The sequence below is a fragment of the Neomonachus schauinslandi genome, chromosome 10, assembly GCF_002201575.2.
Source record: "Neomonachus schauinslandi chromosome 10, ASM220157v2, whole genome shotgun sequence".
NCBI classification, from domain to species: Eukaryota; Metazoa; Chordata; class Mammalia; order Carnivora; family Phocidae; genus Neomonachus; species Neomonachus schauinslandi.
The window spans coordinates 83,679,849-83,707,390 of NC_058412.1; the positions used below are offsets into that span (position 1 = coordinate 83,679,849).

Below are 27,542 nucleotides of genomic sequence, written 5' to 3' on the forward strand. Positions count from 1 at the left end.
GTGCTCGGAAATGCTGATGGCCACTTCAGGGAGCAACTGAAGCTCTTTGAAACAAAGAGCCCAGGTTTGTGCCTTGCAGGAACATCTTACTACAATTCAGTGAACCCCGGTCATGCATTAGGTACTTTTCTACCTATGGAGGATGAGGGCAGTGGAAGGTAGTTAGTAAAATGAGGTCTGCAATGTCCTGGGGCATCCGACTCCCCACCAAAGTCTCCCCTCTGCACAGGTGGAAGGAGCTAGATGGGGGTGCGGAAGGGGCACAGTGTGGCATCACGAATAATGATGCCCTTTTATACCATATTCCCTAATGTAGTATACGACTTAGTAAGATGCACTGAGTTTGCCCCAGCTCCTAATCATTTCTGACGGGTGCTTGGTAATTTGGTAAGTGTTCCATATGTTGTGTGCTTTATGTCAGTTATATGCATAAAACTACGTGTGTTAGTAACTGTTGGTGTGGATAATGTTACTATTATTTTGGCAGTGTTGATATTTGGATTTTAATACATACTCATACCCATTGGGAGTGATTTTCTGTTGGCTTTTCTCTATCGAAGCTTTTTAATTTTATGTAAATGATTAAGTAATTTATTATTTCTTCAGAGCCTTGTACGTTCTGGAGAGCGTTGTTTTGTGGTCACTGAGTCTAGTGATTATTGCAATATGTTTCTTTCCTCAGAGATCTTCAAGTACTTGTCTGATCAGAGGTGTTTTCATGTCTTTGATCATGCTCTAAAAGAGACTTCTCTTGCTTTGTGCATGACTTTGCAACCATTTTTAAAAGCCCTCAAACTGCTAAAGTTGAGGAGAAAATCACTTGGTTCTTAATCCCAAGTTTGGCTCCCCGCTGCAGCTCCCAGGCCACGGGGCTGTGGGGATGTTGACGGTGCAGGCTAGAGCCTGCTGGAAGGGTGGCCACCGTCTGGCCTGGGAAATAGCCCCCATGTTCCCAGAAACTGACTGTTTCCTAGTACCACAGACTCGGTGGCTTAAAGCAACAGAAGTTTATTGTTTCACGGTTCTGGAGGCAAGAAGTCTGAAGTCCAGGTGTTGGCAGCCGCACTCCCTCTGACACCTGGAGGAGAGAGTCCTTCCTTGCCTCTTATGAGCTTCAGGTTACCTCAGGCTTTGGCGTTCCTTGGCCTGCAGCTGTGGAGCTGCGGTCTCTGCCCTCATCATCACATGGTGGCCCCCCTGTGTCTCTGGCTTCTTATAAGGACACCAGTCACACTGGGTCAGGGGCCCCACCACCACGCTCTGTCATGATGCATGCCGGTGGGAGGTGGAAAAGGACGTGAATGCCAGCTTCCTCAGTGGCTGTCTTGGCTCTGCCTTGGCTCACTAGTGAGGTGCTGGCCTGTCCCTGGAAGGGGCTTGTCCAGCTGCAGTATGACAGGTAAACTCAGGCCACCATCACCACGCCGGGCCACTTCAGGGGGGAACGTGGTGGCATCTGTGGAAGACCAGCCTCATATCGGAGAGACGAGAAGACATTTAGCAATTCATGAGTCTTTTGCAGAGTTGCTTTAGATACATCCCTTTCCTGGAAACTAAAATATCACAGCTAGCAAAAGGCAGTTTTGTCTTGTTTGGCTTTCCTGAAGTAAAATGCAAAGTGTAAAAGTTGATGTCTCTTCCGTGACTCACAGCTTTGAATGCATCTTCTTCATCTGATCATTGTTTGGGTGACGGAGGTCTGCAGACTCCGTTCCTTGCGGGCCACGTACTCTGCCACATCAGCTCCGTTTACTCTCTAACAGAGAACAGAAACATATGTCCTTGTGCATCGTGAATTTCCAGCATGTAAGCATGAACAGAACTGAAGGCATACTTGTTACAGTCTTTGTAAAAGCAGCTTTAGATGTGAATGAGTCCTCCGGTCATTGATTCTGTTGAAAACATAATTCTGCTCTTAGGAAGACGTGGCTTTTTCAGTTTACATCTTTTCTCTAGTTGATGTCAGAACTTCCTGGCTTATCAATCACAGTATGCTAAATGGCATAATTATGAGCCAGTGGGGACCCTTTGATCATTTAGTTGGTTGGTTGGTTTTCCATTTTTAATTAGTGAGGTGTTTTGTTCTGTTTTATTTTGTTTTAATTGCAAAAGTAACCCAGTGCACAAGGGCTGACTTGCCTGTAATCACCAGGATGGGGGCATGGTTAGCAGTCTCTGTATTAATTTGTTCCTGCTCAGATGTTACTTAGATGTTAACTGTTCTACAGGTTGGTGTGAGTTGCCTTTGGTAGAATTTTAGGTAAAAGGCAGAGCTAGTGGTTGAACCGTGCCCTTGGGTGGGGATTCTCTTGTGTCGCTCACATATAGGGTGCTTTTTATTTAGGGTAAGAATAGCTTGATGCGGAGTTGGCTCTGAGCTGGTCTTACTTGCTGGTTGTAAACTGTGCAAGTGGTAAGTGCTAATTTGTATGGCCAGTAAGAAGTATTTCCCCCCCTGCAGATTGAGCTTGGGACGAAGGGGAGAGGAAAGGTTCATTTGCTTACATAGCAAATTGTTCCTGATTTCCTTTTCATGCCAGTAATGGTGGGTACTGCTTCCAATGAAGTGTGAAGGGGCATGTGACATTCACGAGCCGTTTCTACCATGTACCAGAAGCTGTGCTAGGAATGCATGGAGGAATGCACGTCATTCTTGCCTTCCTGTGTCCCAGCGGGTAAGGGCTAAGGGTATACAATGTGAAGAGGTTTTCGGGTTTTTACAACATAAGTGAGCATGAATGTGCTATTATCACTCATATATAATAATGCTAATCACTAAATTAATAATGCTAATCACTTTAAATTGAGCATGGGTATGGGTCAGGCCATTGTTAAGTGCTTTCCATAAAAGATTCTCACTTAATCTAGTGGAAACTATAGCACCTTCAAAATTGTGAACAAAGGGCATGGCATTTTGGCCTCTGGAGGAAACACCTATCTGCCTGCTCTGGGTCCGGTGTCCAGCTGTGTTCCAGGCCCTGGGGAGTGGGCTGGGTGACAGATCCCCATTGCTAGTGTTTCTGACATTTCCCATTTCAGCATTCTTGTGATATACATAGGTATTTCATCCTATAAAACCGACTGCATAGGATATATGGCTAAAGATAAGAAATTGTGAATGCAGGTGGACAGCCTCACAATTCAGAATGCTTTCTGGAGCAGGCATGTGGTTCTGGGTAATGTCACTGGGAGCCTGAGGTGGCCATGGTGTTTGTGTGCCGGTGGGCACAGCACGGAGGGCGGTTTCCCCTCCCCACCGAGGAGCCTCTCTGGAAGCTTCCTTTTCCTGTGCCGTCTGGAGCCATAGGTCAAAATAGTCATAGTGTTGTCAGTGGGGAGGGACATGGGAATGTAGTTCTTGATAATCACAGAGATAAAATTAAAGCGGAGTAAAAGTGACTCAATCAGAAGACCTCCAATAGAAAGCTGAATTTTAATGCTGCCTGGTTTACCTCTCTTGACCTGAAAGGACCCACAGATGGGTTTCCCTGCCATGAAATACGGGGAGAGTGTAAACCAGCCGGGATGGAGTGGGAGCTGCCGAGCTCATCTGACCAGGCCGTGTCAGTGTCAGCTCAGGTGTCTGAAGCCTTCCTGCCAAGGCTGGGGTCACCCTGCTGTGTGCACAGCGATGTTTGCTATTGTGCTTTGTATGAAAAAGCCCGGGAGAACTCAGTCATATGCAGAATGTCACCCCTGGGCTAGCAGGAGGTTGGGCATAGGGTGCTTAATTCCTCCTAGTAAGTGCAATGTCTTTTTATTTATTTGTTCTTATCTGGCATGCTGAAGAAAATGGATGATTATAGCTGGTAGCGATGAAATCCTTCTGGTCCAGAAAGACACTCCAGGGAGACACCAGTCATTTAACCCAGACCATTCTGTCCCTTGCACTTATTATCTTTTGCCTTTTTTTTTTTTTTGCATCTTTTCATCTGTGTGTGTCCACCCTTTGCCCATCTGTCGATTTTCTCATTTACCTTCTGCTTTATTTGCCTTATTCTCATGTCCCTTCCATTGTACAGTTCTCTATCAGTTAATTAATTCACTCATCCAGCCTTTTATCGATCCTCTCTTCTGTGGAGGGATGCACAATTAGTGTTGTGGAGAGAACAGTAAATTGCAGACAGTTTCCACACCTGATACAGGGAAGACAGAGAAACGTATACAGATGGCTCTGATACCAAACAAAACGGTTATTTTGAGTCTGGGTAATAGCAACCGTTACCATTAACTGAGCAGCACTAGCTGTGTGCTGGGCCTGGCTGGGAGTTCTTGCTCATCTCACCTGGCCCTGGGAACAGCTAGTGGGCGGTGGGGTACAGGGCGGGCGTGCTGGCCCACGCTCGCCCCGGAAGCTCTCTGGATTTGGAGACTTTGCGGCCAGCCTTGGGGTTGGCCTTGAACTCCACTTGGGTCTGATGTCTGCTCCGCTCGAGGCACGGGCTGCTAGGAGGTTCCTTCAGCGCACGGCCTGTATGTGTGTTTAGGAGAAGGATGAATTGCCACAATCCCGGGGCTGTGAAGGAGAGCTAAATCCTTTTGTAAAGGACCTGACGTGTGCCGGCTCAGGGTACGGCTCTGTGGAGGGCGGCAGCCTGGCCCTTCGGATTCCTGTCTCTACTGCTATCTCTGGTTTTTCTGCATCCTCGAGTCCTGGCCTCTGCCCTGTCCTCCTTCCCGCTGTCCCCGGGCTCCAGCGTTGCACCCTTCCTAGGTCTCTTCCCTTCCCACGTGTTCTGGAGGCCAGGAGGGCTGCCTTTGGGCCCGCTGCCTTAGTACCAGCCCCTGCCTGGCCCCTTGCGGCTCAGTGGCCTTGGGCAGCTTCCCTGACCTCTGCTTCTCAGCCCCTCATTCTCATGAGTGACGCTCTCAGCGCTGGCCCCAGGGGACTGTCATCAGACTCAGAGGAGGGGACCCCTGCCCGGCCTCAGCTGGGCCTGGTGCCCTGCCAGGGCTTGGAGGATGTCAGTGTCCATGAGTGTGGTGGTTTGCGTTTTGCCTCTTGTCTGCGCTTTGTTTCGACTGTTCCTGGGTCTGGTCTGGCCCCCCGAGGGGTGGCGGCACCTAGGCAGCTGCCTGTCCCTCCTGCCTTCCTGATCTGTGCAACCTGTGGCCCTGCACCACTCAGCTGCCTTTCTCTTTCCTGGGTCCTTTTCTTCCTGCAGAAGGAGGGTCAGCTCAGGGCCATGGAAGGCGTGGACACCCCAACCCCAGGTCTAATCCTGTTGCTGCAGTTGCCTCGGGCCAGCTCCCCCAACTGGACCAATTTGGGCACCCCCACCCCATGTCCACTGTTGAGGTCGTAGCGCCCCCCCCCCGTCTGTGTTTGAGGACAGGGCCTCTAAGGAAGGAATCAAGGTTAAATAAGTTCCTAAGGGTGGGGCCCTGATTGGATAGGACTCGTGTCCTCCTGAGAAGAGCGCCGAGAACCTGGCTGTCTCTCCACCACGTGAAGACACAGCTAGAAGGCGAGAAGGCTGCTGTTGGCAAGCCAGGAACAGAGCTCTCAGGAACCACATCAGCCCACACCTTGATCTGGGACTTCCAACCCCCAGAACTATGAACACATAATTCTGTTGTTTCATCCACTCCCTCTGTGATCTTTTCTTATGTTAGCCCAAGCAAACGAATACAGTGAGCCTCACTGGGCTCCTCACTTCAGGGGAGACTGGCTCCCCCCACCCTCCGAGGGCATCCCCGCAGCCAGCTTCCCTTTTGCGAGAAATGCCCGGCCCTGCTCTCTCGCCTTGACAGCAGTGAGGAGTGTGGGATGGGAAGATCGAGACCAGTGCTTTTTTGCTTCACTTTGGACCCCCGGCCTTTCCGTAGGAGAAACTCATCCCCCCGTGTGAGCCCGGCTCCTCTGCGATGAGACTGGTGTGCAGACCCCTGGCTCACAGGTCGCTCGCTGGCCATTCGAGGGACCAGGTGCACCGAGTGGACTCCTGCCCCTCAGGGGCAGATTCTGCTTCGGACCCTGCCCTTCTGAGGTGGCACCCGCTGTACCGGGATGCAAAAATGAGGACCAGGCCTGTAAAAGCTGCCAAGTGCTGACTTTCTTTTCACTTTGGTTCATTTGAATTTGGGGAGCTTGGAAGCGGGAGGAAGGAGACCCGTTCTGAATACAGTGAGCCTCAAATCAGCTACATGAGTTAGACGTCAGAGTTAGACACTATCGCTGTCATTGGTTTAAAGGGTTTTGATGCCCTGGCAACTCCTACACCCATAAATACCCTCCAGTGGGGCAAGCCACTGCCTAAAAGTAGGTTCAGAGGAGAGGGAAGCTCTTCTGTTTGCCACCATTTCTGTCAGCACCATTTAGCTGATGGCCGTACAGCCTGATGCTTAGCTTTCTTCTCTGGTTTGTATATGCACACCCATATTCTGTCCAAGTTAACTTTTCTCATTAACGGGGATGGATATTCTGAAACTACTATTGCTTGTCTTCATCTCTTAACAAGTACTGTAAGTAGTATTTACATGTATGTGTGTATCGTACTCTATAGGAGGGTGTTACCTAGGGTGTATTAGAGAACTAGATACGTGATAGAAGAGCTGCTCCTGCCCAGGGCAGATCTTACTAACCTTCCCCAAGACGCCTTCTCTTTCTGAGTTTTCTAGTTTTTGTTTCTTTTCTTTAAAAGTTCTTTATCCGTGAAATGTATGCTTTTTCCTAGTTTCCCTCTATTCCTTCTCTTCATTTTTAAATAGCTTTAACGCAGTTATAAGCCATTGTAATTCACCACTTTGTGCTTCAAGACAGAAGCCATCTGTATTAATTCCATGTGTTTTTGACAGAGGGAGATGGTAGTCAGGGCAGTGGATCTCTTATTTATTGACTTACGTTATTTATTTATTTTTTTAAAGATTTTATTTATTTGAGAGAGAGAGAGAGAGACAACATGAGCAGAGAGAGGGGCAGAAGAAGAAGCAGACTCCTCGCTGAGCAGGGAGCCTGACTCGGGGCTCCATCCCAGGATCCTGGGATCATGACCTGAGCTGAAGGCAGATGCTTAAATGACTGAGCCACCCAGGTGCCCCATTGCCTTGAGTTCTTAAAAATGTATTCTAGTTGTGTTAATCTTTTCAGAATGCTAAGCAGATGTGGACAAGTTCCTCCAATTTAAAATATAAAATGATTGTGATGTATCTAACGCATGCGTCTCTGCCAGGCTTTTCTTCCACAGGCCCCCCAGAGACTGGCTGCAGACCCCCCTGAGCTGCTCTGGGGAAGGATCTGTCCTCTTCGCCTTCCTGGGTGGCTCGACCAGGACCTTCCCACAGGGGTGATGACCAACCAGGCCAAGGTTGTATTCGTACATGTACTTGACCCTGGTGCACAAAAAAAAGTTTCATAACATTTTTCACTGAGAAAAAATTACCCTATTTCTTTTGATCCTAATAAGAGAGTTCTTTCCAATGGAAGAACTGTTTTTTGGGAGATTCTCTTGCTAGATAACATCCTAATATGGGCAATAAAACGTGTCTGTGAAATGCATTGCAAAGCGTTTATGGCCTATTACAATCTCTTGTGAGCATCTTGCCCTGTGGTTCGTGGTTCTGAAACTAGAGTTTGTTCCAAATTAGCTAGAGGGCTTTTTGAGACAGACTGCTGCCCCCAACCTCCTAGTTTTTGCCTCTGGAGCCTGGAGTGGGCGCGAGTAATTTACATTTCTAGGAAGCTTCCTAGTGTCTCTGCTGCTGGTCGGGCACGAGGGGAGAACCATTGCCCTGGCCACCAGAAAACATTGGCCACTAGCAGCAGTTAACTGAATTTCCACAGATGGGTGCTGACTTCTGTCTTCACTCCCGGCTTGGAGGAGGAGCATAGAATCAGAGCCTAATGCATAGTATAATCAATCGTGTGTTAAATGCAAATGAGCAGAAGTGGCTTATCTTCAAAACATCTTAATTTTTATTGCTTGTGCTATGTGAAATGTTATTTCCCATTTGTAGAATGGGAAGAATTAAAAGTTGATTTGTGAGCTAAAAATACAGTCAGCTCCTTCTTCGTCAAAACCCATAAATAGGCCTGCACATTAGACATAAAAGCAAACCATTAAGAAACAGTGCTCATGTCCTTAGAATTTGTTGATCGGATTACAATTACAGACTCTCATTTCTTCACTTCCTGCAGCTTGTGTAACTGCTTACCACCTATTTTTAGGAGGTCTTGCACTGCTGACTCAGAGTGGTAACCAGTGCTGAGCTCTCTGCTGCTTGGTGCCATAAGCTGGCAGGTGGCCAGGCTCCTAAGACGGGTAAGGCTATATGCCTGGGCGCTGTGTGAGGTGGTGTGCTGGGGAGTGCGTCCCTGGGCAGGCAGCCTGGGGGCCCAGCCACCTCCCCTGGCCCCTTCTTGCTGCTTCACACACGTGAGATGAGCCGTAGATGGGGTCCCCGGGTCTGGTGGTGCTGCATGAAGATATCTCCCTGATGGGCTGTCTCCCTGCCCCTCAGCCTCTGGCTCATCTTCATTCTCAGGCAGAGGGGCTCAGCGCCAGGGTGGGCTGCTGGAACCCCTGGCCTTTGGCTCCATTCTCAGCACACCTGGAAAGAAGTGGAGCTTGTCTTCGGTGGGCTCTGCCTCTGTCTTTAAGGCTGCGGTCCAGGTGGGCCTCTTGCCACCCGCTGATGAGCACAGGCAAGTCATGGGGGGTTTTCAGCTCTGTGCTTTGACCTCTGACCCATGCCAGAGCAAGAGTCTGGATGGTCAGCCTGTGCTGATGAGGAAAGCTCTCGCCCACAGGGCTTCATAAGTAATCAGCCAGAATGAAACTGTCCTCCCTTTCATGACAACACACAGATACAGACCACTAGGATAGTTCTCTGGTCTAGTAGAACTTGACAAGAATTGGATGACACAGCTTGGGTGCTGTGACCTCCAGCCAGGAAACTTTGGGGCTCCGGAAATAGCCTTGAGTAACATAACTGGAAGGGTGCTTGAGCCACCCTGAAGCCCGCGTGGCCTGGGGCTCAGCCATTCTGCACCTTTCTTTTCTCATTTGTGAAGTGAAGGGCTTAGAGCACATCTGTAATCCTTCCCCCATGAAGATTTAAATTCTAGTAATCTGTAAGAGAATGTTGATTTCATCTGGAGAAGCCTGGGGAAGTGATGTCAATTACAGCCACGCTGATAAGAAATTGGTCTTTTCTCGTCTCCCTCATTTAATCTCTTGTGCCTTCAGTGCTTTGTCCTTGCCCCAGAGAACAGGGAATGGGCACGGGTGTAGGCTCCGTCAATTTCAGGGTGGCTGTTGTGTGGGGCTGGCAGGGCTGGGGGCTGTATGGGATGTGGGGGCTTAAAATACCCATTTACTGAACACACCTCTCCTCCCTCAGGCCTCACCAGCTGGCATTTTCCAGCAGTTTTATCTTGGCTTCATGTCCTTGGGATGTCCTTACTCTTTACTTGTGTATCAGCACAGTTTATTATATGTTTATAGAGTACTCTGATGGGCTCAGCTTCTTGGCATTGAGGGACATTTCTCATGGACTCACTTTAAAACAGCGGATCACGGTGACCTGGCTGAGCGGGTGCTTGATAAATGCTTTAATTTTTATAATTTCACAATTCACACAAACCAGTGCCACACCCTCTCATCACAGCCTGTGAGCCGGAAAGTGTACATAGTTTGATCAGCGTGCAGATGACACAGCTGCTGTATGTGCTTTCCTAGGACACTAAAGGTTTCACTGTCTGTTGTGTAGTCCACAGCCGAATAAATTCTCACAATGTTATTGAATGAATGAACTGATTATTCTTTTTCTTGGGCGGGGTGGAGTTCAAATTACCAAAAACTTAATGTTTTTGGAAGTATATTCATAAGCAAAAGGAAGAGCCTTAATATCTTAGCAGTGGATGGTAAAAAGCAGACTTATGGGGCGCCTGGGTGGCTCTGCCAGTTAAGCGGTTAAGCGTCTGTCTTCAGCTCAGGTCATGATCCTCGGGTCCTGGGATCGAGCCCCGCATCAGGCTCCCTGCTCCACGGGGCGTCTGCTTCTCCCTCTCCTGCAGCTCCCCCTGCTTCTGTGCTCTCTCTTGCTCCCCCCGCCCATATTTAAAAGAAAAAAAAAAAAGGCTTATGAGTGTGTCAGAACTCTTCTTCTACCCAGTCCTGCCGCACTACGTGGAAAGACCGAGGAGATTTCAGGAGCTGGGTTCTGTGGTGGCCTCGCTGGCCCCTGGCTCTGGGGCCTGGGGTTGTTCTACTAGCCTTCCGAGGGAGAAGGTGGTTTGGAGCCTGCAGGTTTCTGAAGGCCCTTCAGGCTGCCCTATTTTTTGATGTTCTGGACTCTCATTTGTAAGGTGTGATTTCTTTTTTTTTTTTTTTAAAATACTATTTGAGGGAGCGCGCCCCCCCACACAAGGAAGGGGGAGGCCGGGGGGGGAAGCGGGCCCCCTGTGGGGGGGGGCCCCCCCCCCCCCCGCCACGGTGCTCGATCCTGGGACTCCAGGAATATGACCTGAGCTAAAGGCAGACACTTCACGGACTGAGCTACCAGGGTGCCCCTAAGCTGTGATTTCTTAGTTTACAGGATAATCATATTCAGTGTAGTTTTTAAAGGTAGAATCATAGCATGAATCCTCATGAATATCCATTATTAGAACTTCAGCACATAGTTCTGAATGGCCAGTCTTGTTCCATCTGAACTCCTGCACACTCCACTGGCCTATTTTTGTAGCAAATCTGAGATATCAGTTCATATGTAAATATTATAGTAAATACTCCAGTAACTAATTTCTTATTATTACCAAACCTGTAACTACTGTTCCAATTTCCCCAATTATTTCAGACCCTTATTGCTGTTGAATGGTGTTTGCTTTCTCCACCCTCTCATTTTTTTCCCCCACGGCGATTGATTTGTTGGAGAAAGCAAGTCTTTCGTCCTTTGGGTTTCCCACAGCTGCAGCTTGCTAACCAGACCCTCATTTGCCATGCCTGCCAGCCCCTGTGTTTCCTTCCTGTAAGCTGCTGGTCAGATCTGGAGCCCTTTCTGCTCTGATTTTCAGGCAAGACTCCATCGTGGGTGGTGTGTGCTTCAGGAGGAGGGCATGAGAACAGACAGCCCTGGTGATCACCGCCTCCATCCAGAATTCATCAGGGTTGCAAAATGATGCCATTCTGATCATGTTCTCCCTTCTCTGTTTCCTAGCCAGATGAGGAGAATGTGCTGCTGTTAGCCTGAGGTCCACTTAACGCAGGAAAGTCTTGCCTTTTCTTTGGCAGTTCTCAGAATAAATAGTTCTGGTTCCCCAGCATCCTCCACAAGCCACCAGTGAGGTGGTTTGCTTGTGTGTTTTTAGAGACATTATGAGCTCATGATCTAAGGTATTTCTGGAGCATTTTCTTTCATTGCGGCTGGCATCCTTGTTATGCTGAGAGTGCCCGGCTGCAGCCTAGCTGGGCTGCTTGAGCTTGCTTCTGTGTTCCGTTGCTCATGCCCAGAGTCTGTGACGTCATTGCCACTGAAGGCTAAGGGCTGTCGTGCTTCGGGTCCGACCGGCTGTGCCCACCCCAGGCAGAGGCCCACATTTCAAAGACCGTGGTCCCGTTAGGAGGAAGTGGAATTTGGGGACTGCAGTTTGGGAGTTAGGGATCATTGCTTCCAGACTGATTGTTGGATCTGGGCCTTTTCAGTGGACAGAGGTGGGTTTGTTCACTCGTTTGTTTTGGTTGGTTTTCTGACATAATCCTCTGTAAATTCACGCAGATATTTCTAATTGAGAATTCGAATTACAGCATATTTTACTTCTTTGGTTTTATATTTGTATCACTTTTCTCTTAGGCTGAAAGTTTTTCTCCCTAGGAACATTGGCGTAAGAACTTATTTGCTTGATTATCTTATTTATAGACAACACATACATGTTTAGAATAACTACCAACATTTTTACCAACCATATGAGTAGTGGAAACGGCAGAAGATATCTTTGTCCTCAGGGTTTATCCCTCTAGGGAAATACAGTCAAATTACTGTGTTTCTAAGTCTTTTGGAATAATGTCTCTCTCTGTTTATGTCACCGACTCAATATATAATTTGGTTAATTGGTTTCCATTCTGCTTTTGATTTTTAGGACTTAAAAAAGTTAATATTGGTTTATAGTTACATAAACCATTTAGGTGGTTCCAGAGCCAGAAGTGTGCTCAAAGTCTCATTCTGTATCTTCAGGCTCTTCTCGCTCAAGCCCTTTCCATCACTATTTGTAAAAAGATGATTTTTTCCTTCCTCCTTTTATTTATTGCTTTTTAATGCAAGCACAGACATACATTCATACGGTTGTATATTTGTTTTTAATATTTCTCATTTTCTTAAATAAACAATAACATGCATTACCCACTTTTCCAAAGCTAGAGTTTAGAGGTTGTCTTCGAATTATATGGCATACTGTGACTTAGTTAATCATGACACTGAGTTTAACTGAATGTGCCATTTTGGAAGGGGTGATTATAGCAACTGCCGTCTAAATATTTTAATCACATTCCAGAATAGTTAGAAAATACATGAATATTCCTGTCTTATTTTTGCTGTTTAAAAAGAAAACAACACAACTTGGTCTACTTAATTTACATGTATTCTAGTTCAGTGGTTCTCAGCAGGGTAATTTCGTCCCTCAGGGGACATTTGGCAATGCCTGCAGTGTCTGGAGAGATTTTTGATTGTCACCATTCCAGGGAGGATGGGGGTTGCTGCTCACCGTCCTCCAGTGCTCGGGAGAGCTTTGCAACAGAGGTTGATTGGCGCTCACACGTCAGTGAGCCACTGGTGAGAAACCCTCTGTTTCAACCACAATTTCAAGAGCTTGGGTCACCTCACTCGTCCTCCCTCTCTCTCTCTTTTCTCTCTCTTCTTTTTCAGTAGATTTATGTCTAGGACTTCAGGAGAACAGAAGTCATTTAAAATGAAAAGACCCGAGGGGCGCCTGGGTGGCTCAGTTGGTTAGGTGTCCGACTCTTGGTTTCTGCTTGGGTCAAGATCTCAGGGTCCTGGGATCAAGCCCCGCATCAGGCTTCCAGTGAGCTCCGCATCAGGTTTCCAGCTCCGCGGGGAGTTTGCTTCTCCCTGTCCCTCTGCCTCTCCTGCCTGCTCATGCTTTCTCTCTCAAAAAAAAAAAAAAAAAGTTAAAAAAAAAAAAAAGAAAGATTGTGCTTCAGAGGCGCATGTGTGAGTGTAGGTGATCCACGGGGAGGTTGGCAGTGTTGCTGCTCTTATGAAATTATTTTGTCATTGATGATGTGCATGATAACAGGATACATTTTTCTTATCTCTGTGCTTTGCATTTTCTCTATTATCTTATGAAATACTCCATTTCACTAAAAAGAGGACTGAATAATTCAACCGCATTGTGGTTTTAATGCGATATGGATAAAAGGGGGCATGCTCCCTTTTTCAGGTAGGGGGCACCTGGAGGCTATTGACAGTGGGGTCAGTTGCACTTGGTCCTTCCCAGAGAGGGCCTGGGAGTGCGAGGAAGGGCGTAGGAGGCCGAGGTTTTGATGTTGAAGGTGGACATTGTCCAGTCCTTGATGGTTTCAGAGCCTTGTCTACCTTTTGCGTTTGGTGATGAAGAAGAGATCCAGTAGTTTAGTGTTATTCCAGATGTTCCTAACATCACTGTTCTTTTTCCTTTTTTTTCCCCCTTGTACTTCCCACTCTTGCATCGGGTAAATTAAGTGATTTTGGGGGAAAAAAACCTGATCGGCATTTCTTCTTCTTCTTTTTTTTTTTAAGATTGTATTTATTAGAGAGAGAGAGAGCCAAAGAGAGCACTAGTGGGGAGGAGAGGGAGAAGCAGGCTCCCCATGAGCAGGGAGCCCGATGTGGGACTTGATTTTAGGACACTGGGATCATGACCTGAGCCGAAGGCAGACGCTTAACCCACTGAGCCACCTAGGCGCCCCTCGGCATTTCTTCTTGACACGAGTAAATGCAATAGCAGTTCGATTCCAGGAAAGGAAATATGTATCACTAGAACAGTTAAGACATTAATGATGACAGTTCACAGGTTTGGCAGCCCTCTTAGGAGTTGGTCTTCTACGATAAATTTTATTAACATTTTACTTGTGAGCGTTAACACTTCTTTGTGGTTGGTTTCGATGCTGCCGGTGGGCGTGGAAGAGTGCTCAGATCATTAGGAGGGTGGTCTTTCAGAAATAGATTGAGTCATCAAAACTCCTTTCTGGTTTTAATTTGTGGCCCGAAGATATAAACATTTATTATCCGTTTTAGGCCTTTGATTCATTTCCTATGCCACCAACCCTTTTCTTTCTGCATCTTCCCCTGCCCCCACAAGAGAGAAGCTGACATTGATTTATAAGCCTTTTTCCTTTGCTAAATTCAGAACTTTACAAAATACCCCTCTTTCAGCCTTTCAACTCGTATTTTAGGGGAAGCCCTTAAATACTGATAGGGTTCTGAAGCCTGGGTTGATTTTTTTTTTTTTTCCCTGCACGGAAATAAAACAAGAATTTGTGCTATTCTGAGTGGTGAGGGTTGCACTCAGCGTTCTAGAGCATGAATGAAGGGACCACCAGCACCACAATTCCATGTTGTTCAGTATAAGGGCAGAAGATGGTTTGTGCATGTCTTTCGAAGGAAGAAAAGTCAGTGTGCCCAAGCAGCAAGCCACCAGCCTATGTGGGCAAGTGGAAGGAAGTCTTCAGATACTCCTGTGGGCACTGCAGGAAGCCACGCACAGGGCAGGGGCTTAGGGACTTCAGGGTTGGTGGGGGGTATAGCGTGGTCCTCCTCTTGTTGAGGCTCCTGCCAGGCCCGTGGGAGAGGGCTGTTAATCCCAGTTGATAAGTCCCTGGGTTTGCAGCAACTCACAACCAAGATGAGATTCATTATGGTTCTCCCATAGTTGGAATGAGGGAGCAGAAGCCAAGTGTTTTGTAACCACAGGTAAAACAAAGCACCTTAGATTGTGGATGCCTATCAGCTTCTGCCTTTCTGTGGAAGCAGGATGCTTCTAGAAAACAAAACTAGTTCATAAATTTGGCACTGAGAACTCTTTCAGCAGGTTGGGGTGGACTCATTAGTTTATGATTTCATCACTTTTTTTTAAAGGTACTGGCAACTAGCTGCAGATTTTTAAAGAGTTTAATCATCCTAAGGAAGGTCTGACTGCAGGATGACTAGCTGCATTAATCTGATTCAGTTCATTTCCGAAGAGAACAAAATTATAACTACATTTTCGTTCATTTACTGGTGTGATCCATCTATTTCAGGGCGAATATTAAATTATCTCCTAGCTCCAGAAGATGTGTTTTTGAACAGAAGTATCTGTAGGATTTAGTGTTCTGTGAAAGGAGTAGGCGTTAAGGTTAGCTTGTTGTAAGATTTGTTTTCTATCTGCTATTATTTTGTTGAAAGCAATTTTTATTTGAAAGAGTAATACGTATAAAAGCAAACAAACAGGCAAAAGGCAACTGAAATCTAACATGGAGGGAAGCCTTCTTCCTATCCCGGGCGCCCAGATGGCCTTACCAGAGGCAAGGTTTATGGTTTGTTGTACGTCCAGAATGTTCCGGAAATATCTAAGTAATAGGTTACTCAACTCATTAGTTTCCCTCTTGTTTCCCCCCTTTTTCTTTTTATAATATAAAGAGATTCTCTATTAACTTTCAAAAATAAGTAAAACCACTAAATAGTACATTTTAATTGGTGAATTTTTATGGCATGTGAATTATATCTCAATTTAATAAAAAGTAACCTAAGAGTTTGGGGACTGATTTTAGAAGAAATGAAGGGTGAAATGCTTTCATCTTCAGATAATCAGATATCAATGGTGAGGTTCCTCAGAGATCCCTGTAGCTTGGATTAAAAACATATTTTTATGGGTTATTTAGATGGAGAAGCCTGTAGTGAGCTCACCAAGGTTACTGATAATTAAGTTCAAATGGGTCATGAATCTCAACATAACGAGGATAAACTGCCGGGATATACTTGACGCAGCTTAACCAGGCAGCCAAGTGGTAGTTAAGTTTCTACATAGATAAACGCATTTGGGGAAAATAACCTGAAGTGTTCTTACCTTGTTTTTCTGAGGTAACTATCTATTTTTGAACTCTTTCCTATTTAGAACTTAGAGACATTCCTCCTGTTTTATAAGTGAAAAGCGCTTTGTCTTTAGATGTAATGTATTTTACTGTTTTCCTACTGATGGGCATTTAGGCTGTTTCTATTTTCATACGTCTTACCCAATTGCTTTTCATAGAGTTGTGCAATTTTGCATTTTCGTCACCAGTGCACGAGCCTACCTGCTTCCCCATAGCCTCACCAAATACGCCGTTTTATCACACTAAAATAAAAAAAAATTGTTCTTTTATTTTGAAATACATTTTAGCTTACAAAAAATTGCAAAAATGGTACAAAAAACTTCTGCCTCCCTTGATCCAGCTTCCTCAAATGTTGACATTTTATTTATTTTTAAAGATTTTATTTATTTGAGAGAGCACAAGCAGGGGGAGCAGCACACAGAGGGAAAGGGAGAAACAGGCTCCCCGCTGAGCAGAGAGCCCTACAGGGAGCTTGATCCCAGGGTCCTGGGATCATGACCAGAAGCCAAGGCAGACGCTTAACCGACTGAGCCACCCAGGTGCCCCAGATGTTAACATTTTAAATAACCACATGATAGTGATCAAAATGGGAAGTTCACATTGACACCGTGCTATCTGTTACCACATTTTCTGGTCTCTGACAGTCTGATAGGTGAGAGGTGGTATCTTCGTATGACTCTAGTATACGTTTATTTTATTGAAGCCCAGCATTTATCTGAAAGGCAGATATTTTCCTACCCAGTTTCCTTTGCCTCTTTTTCTTGATTGGCTGGTCTTCTCATCAATTGTAAGGAGCTCTTCCTGAATCAGGAAGAGTAGGCCTTGGTCTGTGTCACGAATTGCAAATATCCCTTTTCTTTTTGTCTTTTGGATTTGCCTGGGGTATATTTTGCCATGTTAAAAAAGTTTGTATTTTTATGTAGATGAATTCAAACATCTTTTGTGGTTTCTGGATTTTTAGTCATAGATTTAAAAAAGTTTTTCCTTCAAGGCTATAAAGAATTTCTTCCATATGTCCTTCTATACTTTTATTTTTCACGGTAAACCTTAGATGCATTTGGAATTCATCCTGTTGTAGGATGTGAAGTGTGTCTCCATCTTTCTTCCAGATGGCTACCAAAGTATCCCATCACTATTTATTGAGAAGTCTTGCCTTTTTCCCAGTGACTGGAGCTAGCACCCTTTATCATATACTAAATTCCCAGAAGCACTTGGGTCTATTTGTGTTCCTGTTTCTTAGTTCTGTTATATGCCATGCCAAACTGGAAGAGATGAGTTCTCTGAAAACTTTCTATTATCTTAAATAAACAAAACAAAATAGCATTCTGTGAAAGTCTGTAAAAAGCTAATGGCTGTGCTTGCATATCAGTAAATGAGACAGCAGAGGCCCAAAGATCACAGAGCTGTTTTGGCCTAGGGTAGAAGGCAGATGGTTCCCTCTCTTCTGTCCAAAAGTGGGTAAAATAATATCTATTGAAAGAAGGCATATTGATGGTCCTTACCTGGCCCACCCCTCTGCAGTCTCGCCAGCTGTGTTCTTGGATGTGGGAGGTGAGTTAAGGATGTATGGTGAGAAAATTGATTGAAAATAGTTAATGATAACATATTTTCTTTTTTTTTTTTAAAAGAGAGGGAGGGTGTGTAAGAGTTCCTTGAAGAGTTTTCTTTGGTAAGTGTAGATTCTGGTCTTTGGGAAATCTGTTTCATTTAGAACCACTGTGCTCATGTGATATCATTAAGTCTTTCTTTCCATCAGTGTTTAACAGAGATCATAACCAGTTCCCCCCTTACCACGTGATCCTTTGGAAGAGGGTTCAGTGTAGTTGTTCAACCCAGGTGCACTGTTGAGCCTGGCTGTCCTTGGTCTTCAGCATGAGCGGCAGTAGGCATAAGGTCAAGGCCAAGGGCTCCCAAGTGACTGGACTCCAAATTCTCACTGCACCTTGCACTCAGCACACCTCAGCCCATCCCCTAACTCCTCTGCTGCGAACGGGGACAGTGAAACATCCTGGTGTCAGGACTGAATGTGATAATGTAGGAGAAGTGCTCAGCCTAGTGTGTGGCACCCAGTAAATGCTAAGTAAAGGCTTGCTGTTTCATTGGTCTGTTTCCTTCCCTCGTTAGTGCATGAAACTCCGAGGCTCACAGTTCCTGGATTTGCAAGCTGAAGGAAGATAGGATATAATTTGGGAGTAAATAAGAGAGTGGGATATATGTGTTCGAGTAGCACATGGCAGGCTGAACCACAGATGAGGTGAGGCAAACTTCAGCATTCGAAGGTCTAAAACAAGAAGGTGTTCTTTCTGTCCTTGGTCCGTCTGAGAGAGGGACCCAGAGCAGCATAGGCGTGGTGGTGCTTCGTGTTATGTAGGACCAGTAGCAGGAGCAGGACAGATCACCTTTCACGTACATTTTTGTTGGTGTTTTTGGTCAAAAAGAATAATCCTCAAAATGGATCGTATAGAACAGGTATCGTTGAGAAGAAATTAAAGCTCAAAAGGAGAAAAGTTAGGAGGAGAGCGCTTGACTGCTTTGCATTCACACACTGAGGTTCAGATGACATATGCGCGCTCACAGGTGGATGGCAGGATCCCTGCTGATATTCTTTGCGGCCTTGAAGGAGAGAAGTACCAGAAGGCTGGAGATAGCGAATGTCCTTATTTTCTAAATGGAGAAAAAAGCAGAATCAGGAAAGAGGCCTTTAACCAGATTACGGAATGGAGGTGAAAGCTGGCAGCCGGGAGCCTGTCGGCATCTCTTCTCCTTGATGCCACGTGCCTGGATGTCAGCAGGGTGCCTGCATAAAGTCGGACCCACTTCTATCTCTAGTGTTAACGTACCTGCTCACCCTGGGCCCTCCCCTCTTGACCCTGGTCACTCTTTAGGAGCCTTCTGGGCCGTAGTCTTCTTGGGGATTTGTCTGTGGTCGTCTGCCCTCCCCGTGCTCCTTGACCAGTGCCCTTTACTTCCGCTTACCCCCAGATCATCTCGTGCACTCCGTACGAGGTTGGGGAACAGTCATGTGTTTTTTACATTCATAGTCCATTTCCATACAAAAAAAGGGTGTACAGCATCAACAGACAGAAAAGGAGAAAATCTGAGGGACAGAGTATGTGAGACATAGCTCAGTGGAGTGAGGGGAGTGGCTCATGGCACAAAGGAATTATAGGGAGTGCCAGGGCCAAAGGAGAGAAAGGACATTTCTCACCTCCACTCATTGTCCTCTGATCTCCCAGTTGGCTAAGCTTATCTCCTCTGATAACAGCTGTGGGGATTGTTCTTGGTGTCCTCCAGCCGGCCCCATTCAAAGGTTGGGTGTTTAGGGGCAGGGTGGCCCTGAGCTCACTCACCGCCACGAGGATAGGCATTTCAGTGTCTCATAGGGGGAACAAAGTAATGTTTTCTCTGAGCACCTACTATGTACCGGGAACTTTGCTGGGTGCTTTTTATAGCTACTTACTGTATACAACACATCTGTAAGGTAATCCTTTTCTCTTTATCCTCTATTTTATAGGAGAAAACTTAAGCTTTAGACGTGGTAAGCCATCTGGCCGAAAGACAGAGCCAAGCAGGGGTGGAGTTGGCATTTCATTCCAGAGCCAAAGCTCATTCACCAAATCAGGTAACAGGCCTGTCTCCGTGCATGTTGAACTATTATGTGGATTAGGAGCTGGTTGGACTGCCACAGCCACAGAATGTGGACTGCTAGCTCGATCGTCCCTGAGTTCAGGTCTCAGATGCCTGCTGTCCTTGGCTGTGATCTGTGCCGCAGCATGGATGTTAACCTGTGTGTCATATTTGTAGGTGATAAACGGATGGAGAGATAGGGAGCATCCATGACGGAATCAGAATCTAGAACTCCTGTGGAGCTGGGACAGTGGACTGAAACTGGCACAGTGGGGTGCAATAGGAGGACTTGTGAGGAGCGCATGTCACTCAGAAAACACCTGCCAGGTGTAGTGAGAGGCCAGCCCCACCGTGCAGGTGTGATGCTGCCCAAGAAGCAGGGCAGGGTCAGGCATCGCTACCTGCTAGTTAGCACCAGCATTTCCATTTCCTGCGCTGACATCCTCTTCTGAGTGCATGCGCCACTTACAAGGGTGAGCGATAATGACCCGTAGCATCCAGGGTCCCCATTCTGGCTCCTCCAGTTGTCTGTTGTGTCTGCCTTGTGGGGGCGAAACATACATCTGTGTTGTATGTTGTGTGTCCAGCGCCCCGCACGGTACTGGTAGGAGTTCAAAACATACTTGTTGGATTAATTAACTTGAAGTCTGTCTAGAAGCGGGAACAGTATTGGGATAGTGAGTTTCAGGGAACCTTGGCATTGTTCCACCGAGGAAGGTTTTTGCTTGGAGAAGAGATCCCGAGAGACCTTCCTATTGGAAGGTTGGTCTCTGGAAAGCGAGATTAGTCCTACTTTCTGTTGCATCATAAATTATTTTTTACCTAAAGCTGTTACACACACACACACACACACACACACACTCAATTTGCTTGTCTCCTTAGAATTTTTTATTTTTTATTTTTTAAAGCAGATACTGGCAGATATTTTGGATAGCACACATCTGTTTTATAAGTTACCTCACACAGTTCAGCTGATTTTTTTTTTTTTAAAGATTTTATTTATTTGACAGAGAGAGACACAGCGAGAGAGGGAACACAAGCAGGGGGAGTGAGAGAGGGAGAAGCAGGCTTCCCGCTGAGCAGGGAGCCCGATGCGGGGCTCGATCCCAGGACCCTGGGATCATGACCTGAGCCGAAGGCAGACGCTTAACGACTGAGCCACCCAGGTGCCCCTGATTTTTTTTTTTGTAGGTGTGTTTTCTTATAGCAAATGAAATAAAGAGCACTGCTGTGTCACCTCCTATTTGACTTTCGTCCCTGACCAGCCCGAGTTCCTTAGGAAGGACAGCATCTGTGCTGTGCCTTATTTATGTACAGTGTTTGCTCACAGCAGATGTGCAACACATTTTCATTGAATAAGTGTGACTTTCATTCCACCAGTGAGGTGACTGATACTGCCTCCAAGGAAACCTAGGCTTTGGGGCAAAGTAGCAGCCTCAACACCCTGTAACTACAAAGACGTAGAACGGGGATTGGCATCCAGTTTAAAACAAAGTCCTTGCGTCCTTTACATCATACACAGAGGCACGGCCAACTTCATTACCTGGATTAATCTTCTTTCAGACAACCCTTGTATTTGAATATTTAGGGTTGAGAGAATAGGGCTTCTTGAACTGGCCCTTTTCACTTTCTGGTCTTTTCTCTGCAGTACTGGTTCTTAACTGGGGCTGACATTTTAACCACCTAGGAGCTTTTCCAAACTGCAGATATTGTAATTCAGTAAGTCTCAGGTGGGATCCGTTTAGAATGAATAGGCAAGCTAAAGCCCTTCCCATTTCTGGACAGCATGGTTAGAACACTCAAGATTTCGGCTATTGTACATAAGCTGAAGATACTCTGTATTTTGCCGAGTTGTAAATCTGAGTGATGGGTTGTAAGATGAAAGAGAAATTGAACTCATGAGCTGAATCTGTTTTGTCCCGCAGCCTCTCAAAGGTTTTGGCTTCGCTTGCATGTTTTTATGGGACAAATTCCATGCAAAGAGGCAATTATGAATTTCAGAGTTTTTCATTTCAAGACATACTCCATAAAGGGGTTGGTTGAGTAAAATGGCGAATTCAGAGGAAGTTTGAAATCTCCTCCTGACTCTGTTTCCTCTGTGCACAAAATTGCGTTGTGGAGTGGAAGTTTATCATTTCATAATGTGTGTAAATGAAGGGATCAAAGCTTTTTCTTTTTGATGCTTACACTGGGTGAGGATTATCTGAGAAAACCTGGGAGACTAAGGAAATGGGTTTGACTTTCTGCCAGGTGGTCATTGAAATGTTTTTTTCTTTGTGCCCAGTTAAAAGGCTGGACATGTAGATTTTCACGCTCTTGTCTGGTTTCAGCTTTGGAAGTGCTTACACAGCTAATCTGGCATTTGTGATAATTTCCACTTCGAGCTCACCAGGAGGCTCTTTGGGGATATTCAGACAGAAATGACTTAATTGGATTTCAGCCCCCACACAGCATTTGAATGGCTTTATCAATGGCATTAATTGGGCAGCTGCCATAGGAAGTCATATATATATATATTTTTTTTTTTTTTTGAGCTCTAGAATTTCAAAGTACTCTTCGATTCATTCTCTCTCATTGGTTCATTGCTAATTTATTTAACAAATGAAAAACTCAAGAAAAATGAATTTATAACAGTAAAATTAAGAAATATGGTTTGTAAGTAGAACCCTCATTTGGTTTTGGCATAGTTAGGTTATTATCTGTATTTAAGGTTCCATGTTGACACTCATGGGCTGGCTCAAGGACAATTGTATGAGGGATTCAGTGTCTCTTGGATTGAAATTTGGGAGGAGAGGATTCTGGGCCAGATGGTACTGAATGCTGTAGGGTATTGGACAATTGCAACAGATCTTACAAATATAATTAAAGAAGTGAAAGTTTATTGGATGATAAATGTCTGTTATTATCATTTTATCGAGCGCCTGCCATGTGGCCAAGCCATATGGACCTCAGCATGTGGAGGTCCTTTCCTAGAGGCTCTTCCTGTCTAGATAGCCTTTAAATAGGGGAGTTTATGATTATAAAAGAATGATTTCTGCAGGAACATCTTCCATTCCTATAGAATGTCCCCAAAAAGGGAACTGGTTGAGTTCATTTCTGAACAATGAGTTGGATTTAGCTGGATAGTGGCTTTGGGAAGCTGGAGCGATAAAGCTATCTCAGTATGGGGGAAGAAATAGTAGACATAAAGTCACAGAATTGTGAAAGCATCTGGCATTTGGGGAAAATGTGGCTGAAACACACTTTGACCATTTTAAGAATATTTAAAAGTAGCTAAGGATACTTTCAGAACACAGTATTAATAAAATTCCTGTTCATTTGGAATAATCATAAATTTGTTCTCTGTAAGTTAAACTTTATAACTATTAGCCCCTTTTTTGGTGGCAAAATTTAACTTACTCCCTTTTCATTACATATTTTATGGAATTTTATACAATAATTTAGGGGATACTATAATATATATATGAGCATCACCCCTACTGTAAAGTGGGGAACACAAATCTATTCAGTACCCATCAGAAGTAAAATAGGATAATGTGCAGTGAGATGTTTTTCCCCACAGTTTTTTAGAAGCAAATTCATTCTGTGGGAAGCTTCTCAGTTACCAGGAATATACAAAATTCAAACAAACAAACAACCTTCCCACGAAATCTTTCTCCAGAACTTAGTGGTTCTGTATGCTTCCAGGGACTTCTCAGGGGCCAAAGGTCAGGGACTGTTCCCAGTCTTTTTTCACTCATTACCTTCATCTAATATCTGTAAAACTCATGTCCCCCACCCTCATGTTGAGAGTCCTGTTTTGGTTTCTTAAAAGGCCAGTGATGTGATCTAGAACAAAGATGGGGTCTGAGTAAACACTAAATCCCTAGAATAGTAAAAATCTGCATCAGTACGTGTAGTTCACTCAGTTGCGGATATGACGATTTAATCCTGAGTTAATTAGAACCCAGGCCCTGACCTAAACAGCTCTCTCTGGATGTTTCCATCCCATGACGCCCATGCGTGTCAACTGCAGGCTTAGCAGATCTAGTTTTCTCTCTAAAATTAATGTGTGGTGCTAAAACAACACCAAGGTGTTGAACTTGAAGGACAAGGGAAATAAAGGATTTGAGGTTTCTGATTTGATTAATTCTGGGCCTAGATTTCTAGAAAACAATTGAAATGTTTCTTGTAGGAAAAAAAAAAAAAGGACTCTTGTTTTAGAGAAATACAGGGGAAGCATTCTCAATAGGGTAGTTTGGGGGCACGAATGCTGCCTTTCTGGAGTTGTGTAAGAATGTCCATCAGTGAAACCAAGCCACCTTGAGCCACTGCCCAGGGCTCATCTGCCCCACTGATGGTTATTTTTCTTAAACTATTTTCTTAAAAACCAGAAGAACATCATTCAGTGCTTAGACTGTTTTATAACTTTGAGTCTTAAGTATTATATACCTATTCCCAGTTGAAGAAGGAGAACAGGACCTTTTCTTTCTGAAGGGCCCAGAACTGGAGAAGCGCCATACCCTTGATCCCAGGGAGGATCACACTTGAAAATGGGACCAGTGGAAAGGACGGAAGCAGAGAAGTGCACCAATAACATCAGCACCTCCAATCTGTTTTGTCATTTACTGAATCATTGATTAATTGGGTTGCTCTCTGGTACCAAGTACGGGGTCAGCGCTGGGTCCCTGCCCTTGAGAAAGTCTTCTCCCATCTGATGAGTCCCTTGCCAACTGCCCTGCCCGTTCACTGGAAGTGCTGGGGTGGAGGAAACGCTGTAAAACAGCTCAGGGAGATGAAATTTACAATGTCTGGAATGCTAGGTATTCTGCAGGACAAATGACTCCGTTTCTTCAATAAATCATCCTTCAAATAAAATACATTTAAAGTAACTTAAAAGACATGCAAGACATTGTAATTTATGGACATTATTTGGATCCCGATTCAAATAAATCGGCTATAAAAAGACATTTATGAGAAAATTGGAAGAATGGGAACACTAAAATGAGGTTTATATTAAGGAGTTAATGATTACTTTAGGTGTAATAATGGAGTTGTACTTATCTGTTGGTGGTATACACTGAAGTGTGTACAGATAAAATAATTTTTCTGTGGGATTTGCTTTAAAGTCACCTAGTCAGGGTTGGGGCCTGGTTGATTGGCCTAGGCCAATAAATGATGAGGTTGAGTGTTAAGGTAGCTAGGGAGATATATCCTGGTTATTTTTGTAAATGGTTAAATATCTACATTAAAGTGCAAAGTACAATGGCTATGGTACAGTATGGTGAATGCTGCAATAGGACTTTGCACTGAGGAGGGAAGGCAAGACTTGGGAGCGTGTTCCCAGAGGTGGCAGTATTTAAACTGGGCTTTAACAAAAGTACGAAGACTGGAGAATCTATTCCTTTTGTGCCCAGGAGGAAGGTGGCAGGGAGATGCTCTGTGGATTTTCTGGTGGATTTGTTACTGACTGGTTCCTTCCATTCATTCATTCCGGCATTCATTTAGGACGTATTTTTCAGGTTCTTGTTGTATGTGGTGAGAATTTGTGGGCTAACAGTCTGGTGAAGGAGATGGTATATTGGTTTGCCAGGGCTTCCATGACCAAATACCACAGACTGGGTGGCTTAAATAACAGAACTTTCTCACAGTTCTGGAGGCTGCAAGTCCAAGATCAAGGCGTTGGCAGGTTTGGTTTCTCCTGAGGCTTCTCTCCTTGTCTTGTAGATGGCCACCATCTTGCTGCCTCCTTGCATGGCCATCCCTCTGTGCTTACACATCCCTTGTGTCGCTTCCTCTTCTTATAAGGACATCAGTTATTTTGGATTAGCCCCAGTCTCCATTTAATCCAGTGACCTCATTAAAGATCCTGTCTCCAAATACTGTTACATTCTGAGGTACTGGGGGCTAGGACTTCAGCATATGAATTTTGGGGGACAAAATTCAAACCTAGAGGAAGAGTGTTTAACCGACTCTGGAGACATCTAGGAATCTTCGCAGAGGAGGGGCCTTGAACAGCCTCTTGAAAGAGGGTAGGATTTCACCCCTCCACTGAGCACTGGGGGCAGGGCAGGGAGGGAGCTGAGAGTTTGCAGGGAGTTCCCACAGATGAGGTGTGAAGGTGGAGGAGAGGGCTTTGCAGACCAAGATGGTGAGTAGCCATTTTAGCAGAGGAGATCTGGAGTAGCGGAACCAGGAATGTAGAGGAGGGCTAGTGGTGAGGGCTTGTTCTGTGCTGGGTGGGGGATGAATGAGAGGGAGGGGAAGGAGCACATGCCCTAGGGCAACCAGGCCAGGCTTCTCCCCAGAAGACCAGGCAGTGAAGAGAAATGAGGAAGAGGATGGAGTTTTTATCTAATAGCTTAACATCCTAATCACCAGAGTAAGACATAGTTGTAAAAATGTTACAGAAAAGAATAAAGTTAAAAAGTAAAATCATACTCCTCACCTGGTTTCCATCCTACCAACAGCCTGTGCTTGGCCTTGCCTGCTTTTTAAGATTCTATTTAAAAAAAAAAAAAATGTGAGTGAGTGCTTGTGTGTGTGTTCACGCACACGCACGTGAGAGCAAGAAGGGTGGCTGGGAGAGGAGAGAAAGAGGATTTGCTTGCCCCGACCCCATTTGTTGACTTTGGCCTTTCTTGGAGTTTCCCTCATTCTTCCAGTCCTTTATCCTCAAAAGGTAAGGGACATGAACTTCAGCAAAATAATCAAAATCATTCTTATACATATATTCAGAGTTAAATCTTTTGGATCACCTAGCACACCTAAATTATCTCAGATAAGATTTCAGAGCCAGCGTGCCTGCCTGCTTTCCTTCCTTCCTTCCTGTTCATCTGTCTTTTTAAATAAAAGAGGGGTTTGCACAAGTTTTATTCAGTAGTGCATTTTAGTGTTTAAAGTTTATGTTCTCAGTATGTTTTTTATTGGTATTGTAACTGCCTGGACAATAACTGAACCCTATGTCATAAAGAATGCTCGTGAGCCTTCTAAAAATGTTACAGCCATACCTCATCCTGTTGCACTTCGTTCATATTGTGTTTTTTACAAATTGAAGGTTTGTGGCCACCCTGGGTTGCTCAAGCCTTTTGGTGCCATTTTTCCAATGGCATTTGCTCACTTCATGTCTTTATGTCACATTTGGTAAGGCTTGTAGTATTTCCAACTTTTGCATTATTATTACATTTGTAATGGTGATCTGTGATCAGTGATTATGACTCACTAAGAGCTCAGATGATGGCTAGCATTTTTTAGCAATAAAGTATTTTTTAAGGCGCGTGCATTGTTTTTTTTTTTAAGACCTAATGTTATTGCACACTTAATAGACTGCATTCTAGTATAAACAAAACTATAAATGAGCTGGAAAGCCAAAAAATTCATGACTTGCTTTTTGTAATATTCACTTCATTGCAGTGGTCTGGACCTGGAGCCACAGTATCTCCAAGGTATGCCCGTATATGTAATTAGATTGTCTAGTTATCACATTGAGATGTGTGGCAAGGGTTTTTCATGCTGTTTCTGAAAACTGATTTGGACTAGTGGGAAGATCTTAAGAGTAACACCTTATCAGACCTTTTGGAGAATGGAATATTGTTGTATTGAAGAGGCTACCATCAAATGTATAAACAAAATCTTTACAAACCATTGGAAATGGTGTTACTAATCAAATTCCTATCTGTTAGAATTTTTCAGCAGCGGACTGTAATATTTAAATTCATATTAAGATTTGCATTATGACTTTTTTTGTCACAGAATTTTAGATAAGCCTTAATAATTTTTTTGGTACTGCATCATCAGTTTTTGATAATTATTAAATCCATTTGCATGTCAAAGCTGCTGAATCAGAGCTGAGGGACCCTGGTCCTGGTGGAGGAA

The 27,542-nt window shown here is 44.8% G+C and overlaps 1 protein-coding gene across 6 annotated transcripts in view; it reads left to right on the forward strand.

Moving 5' to 3' along the window:
• Positions 1 to 27,542, forward strand: part of NCK2 (NCK adaptor protein 2) — a 147,729-nt gene that overhangs the window by 40,414 nt on the left and 79,773 nt on the right. For 2 of the 6 annotated variants that reach the window (XM_021680320.2, XM_021680326.2), the window contains exon 4: positions 19,576 to 19,683. The exons of 3 other annotated variants lie outside the window; for them this stretch is intronic. The gene's annotated coding sequence lies outside the window, so the exon portion shown is untranslated. Of the gene's footprint in view, positions 1 to 19,575; positions 19,684 to 27,542 lie in introns of those variants that run through there. One more of the 6 variants, XM_021680321.1, reaches the window with a different exon arrangement.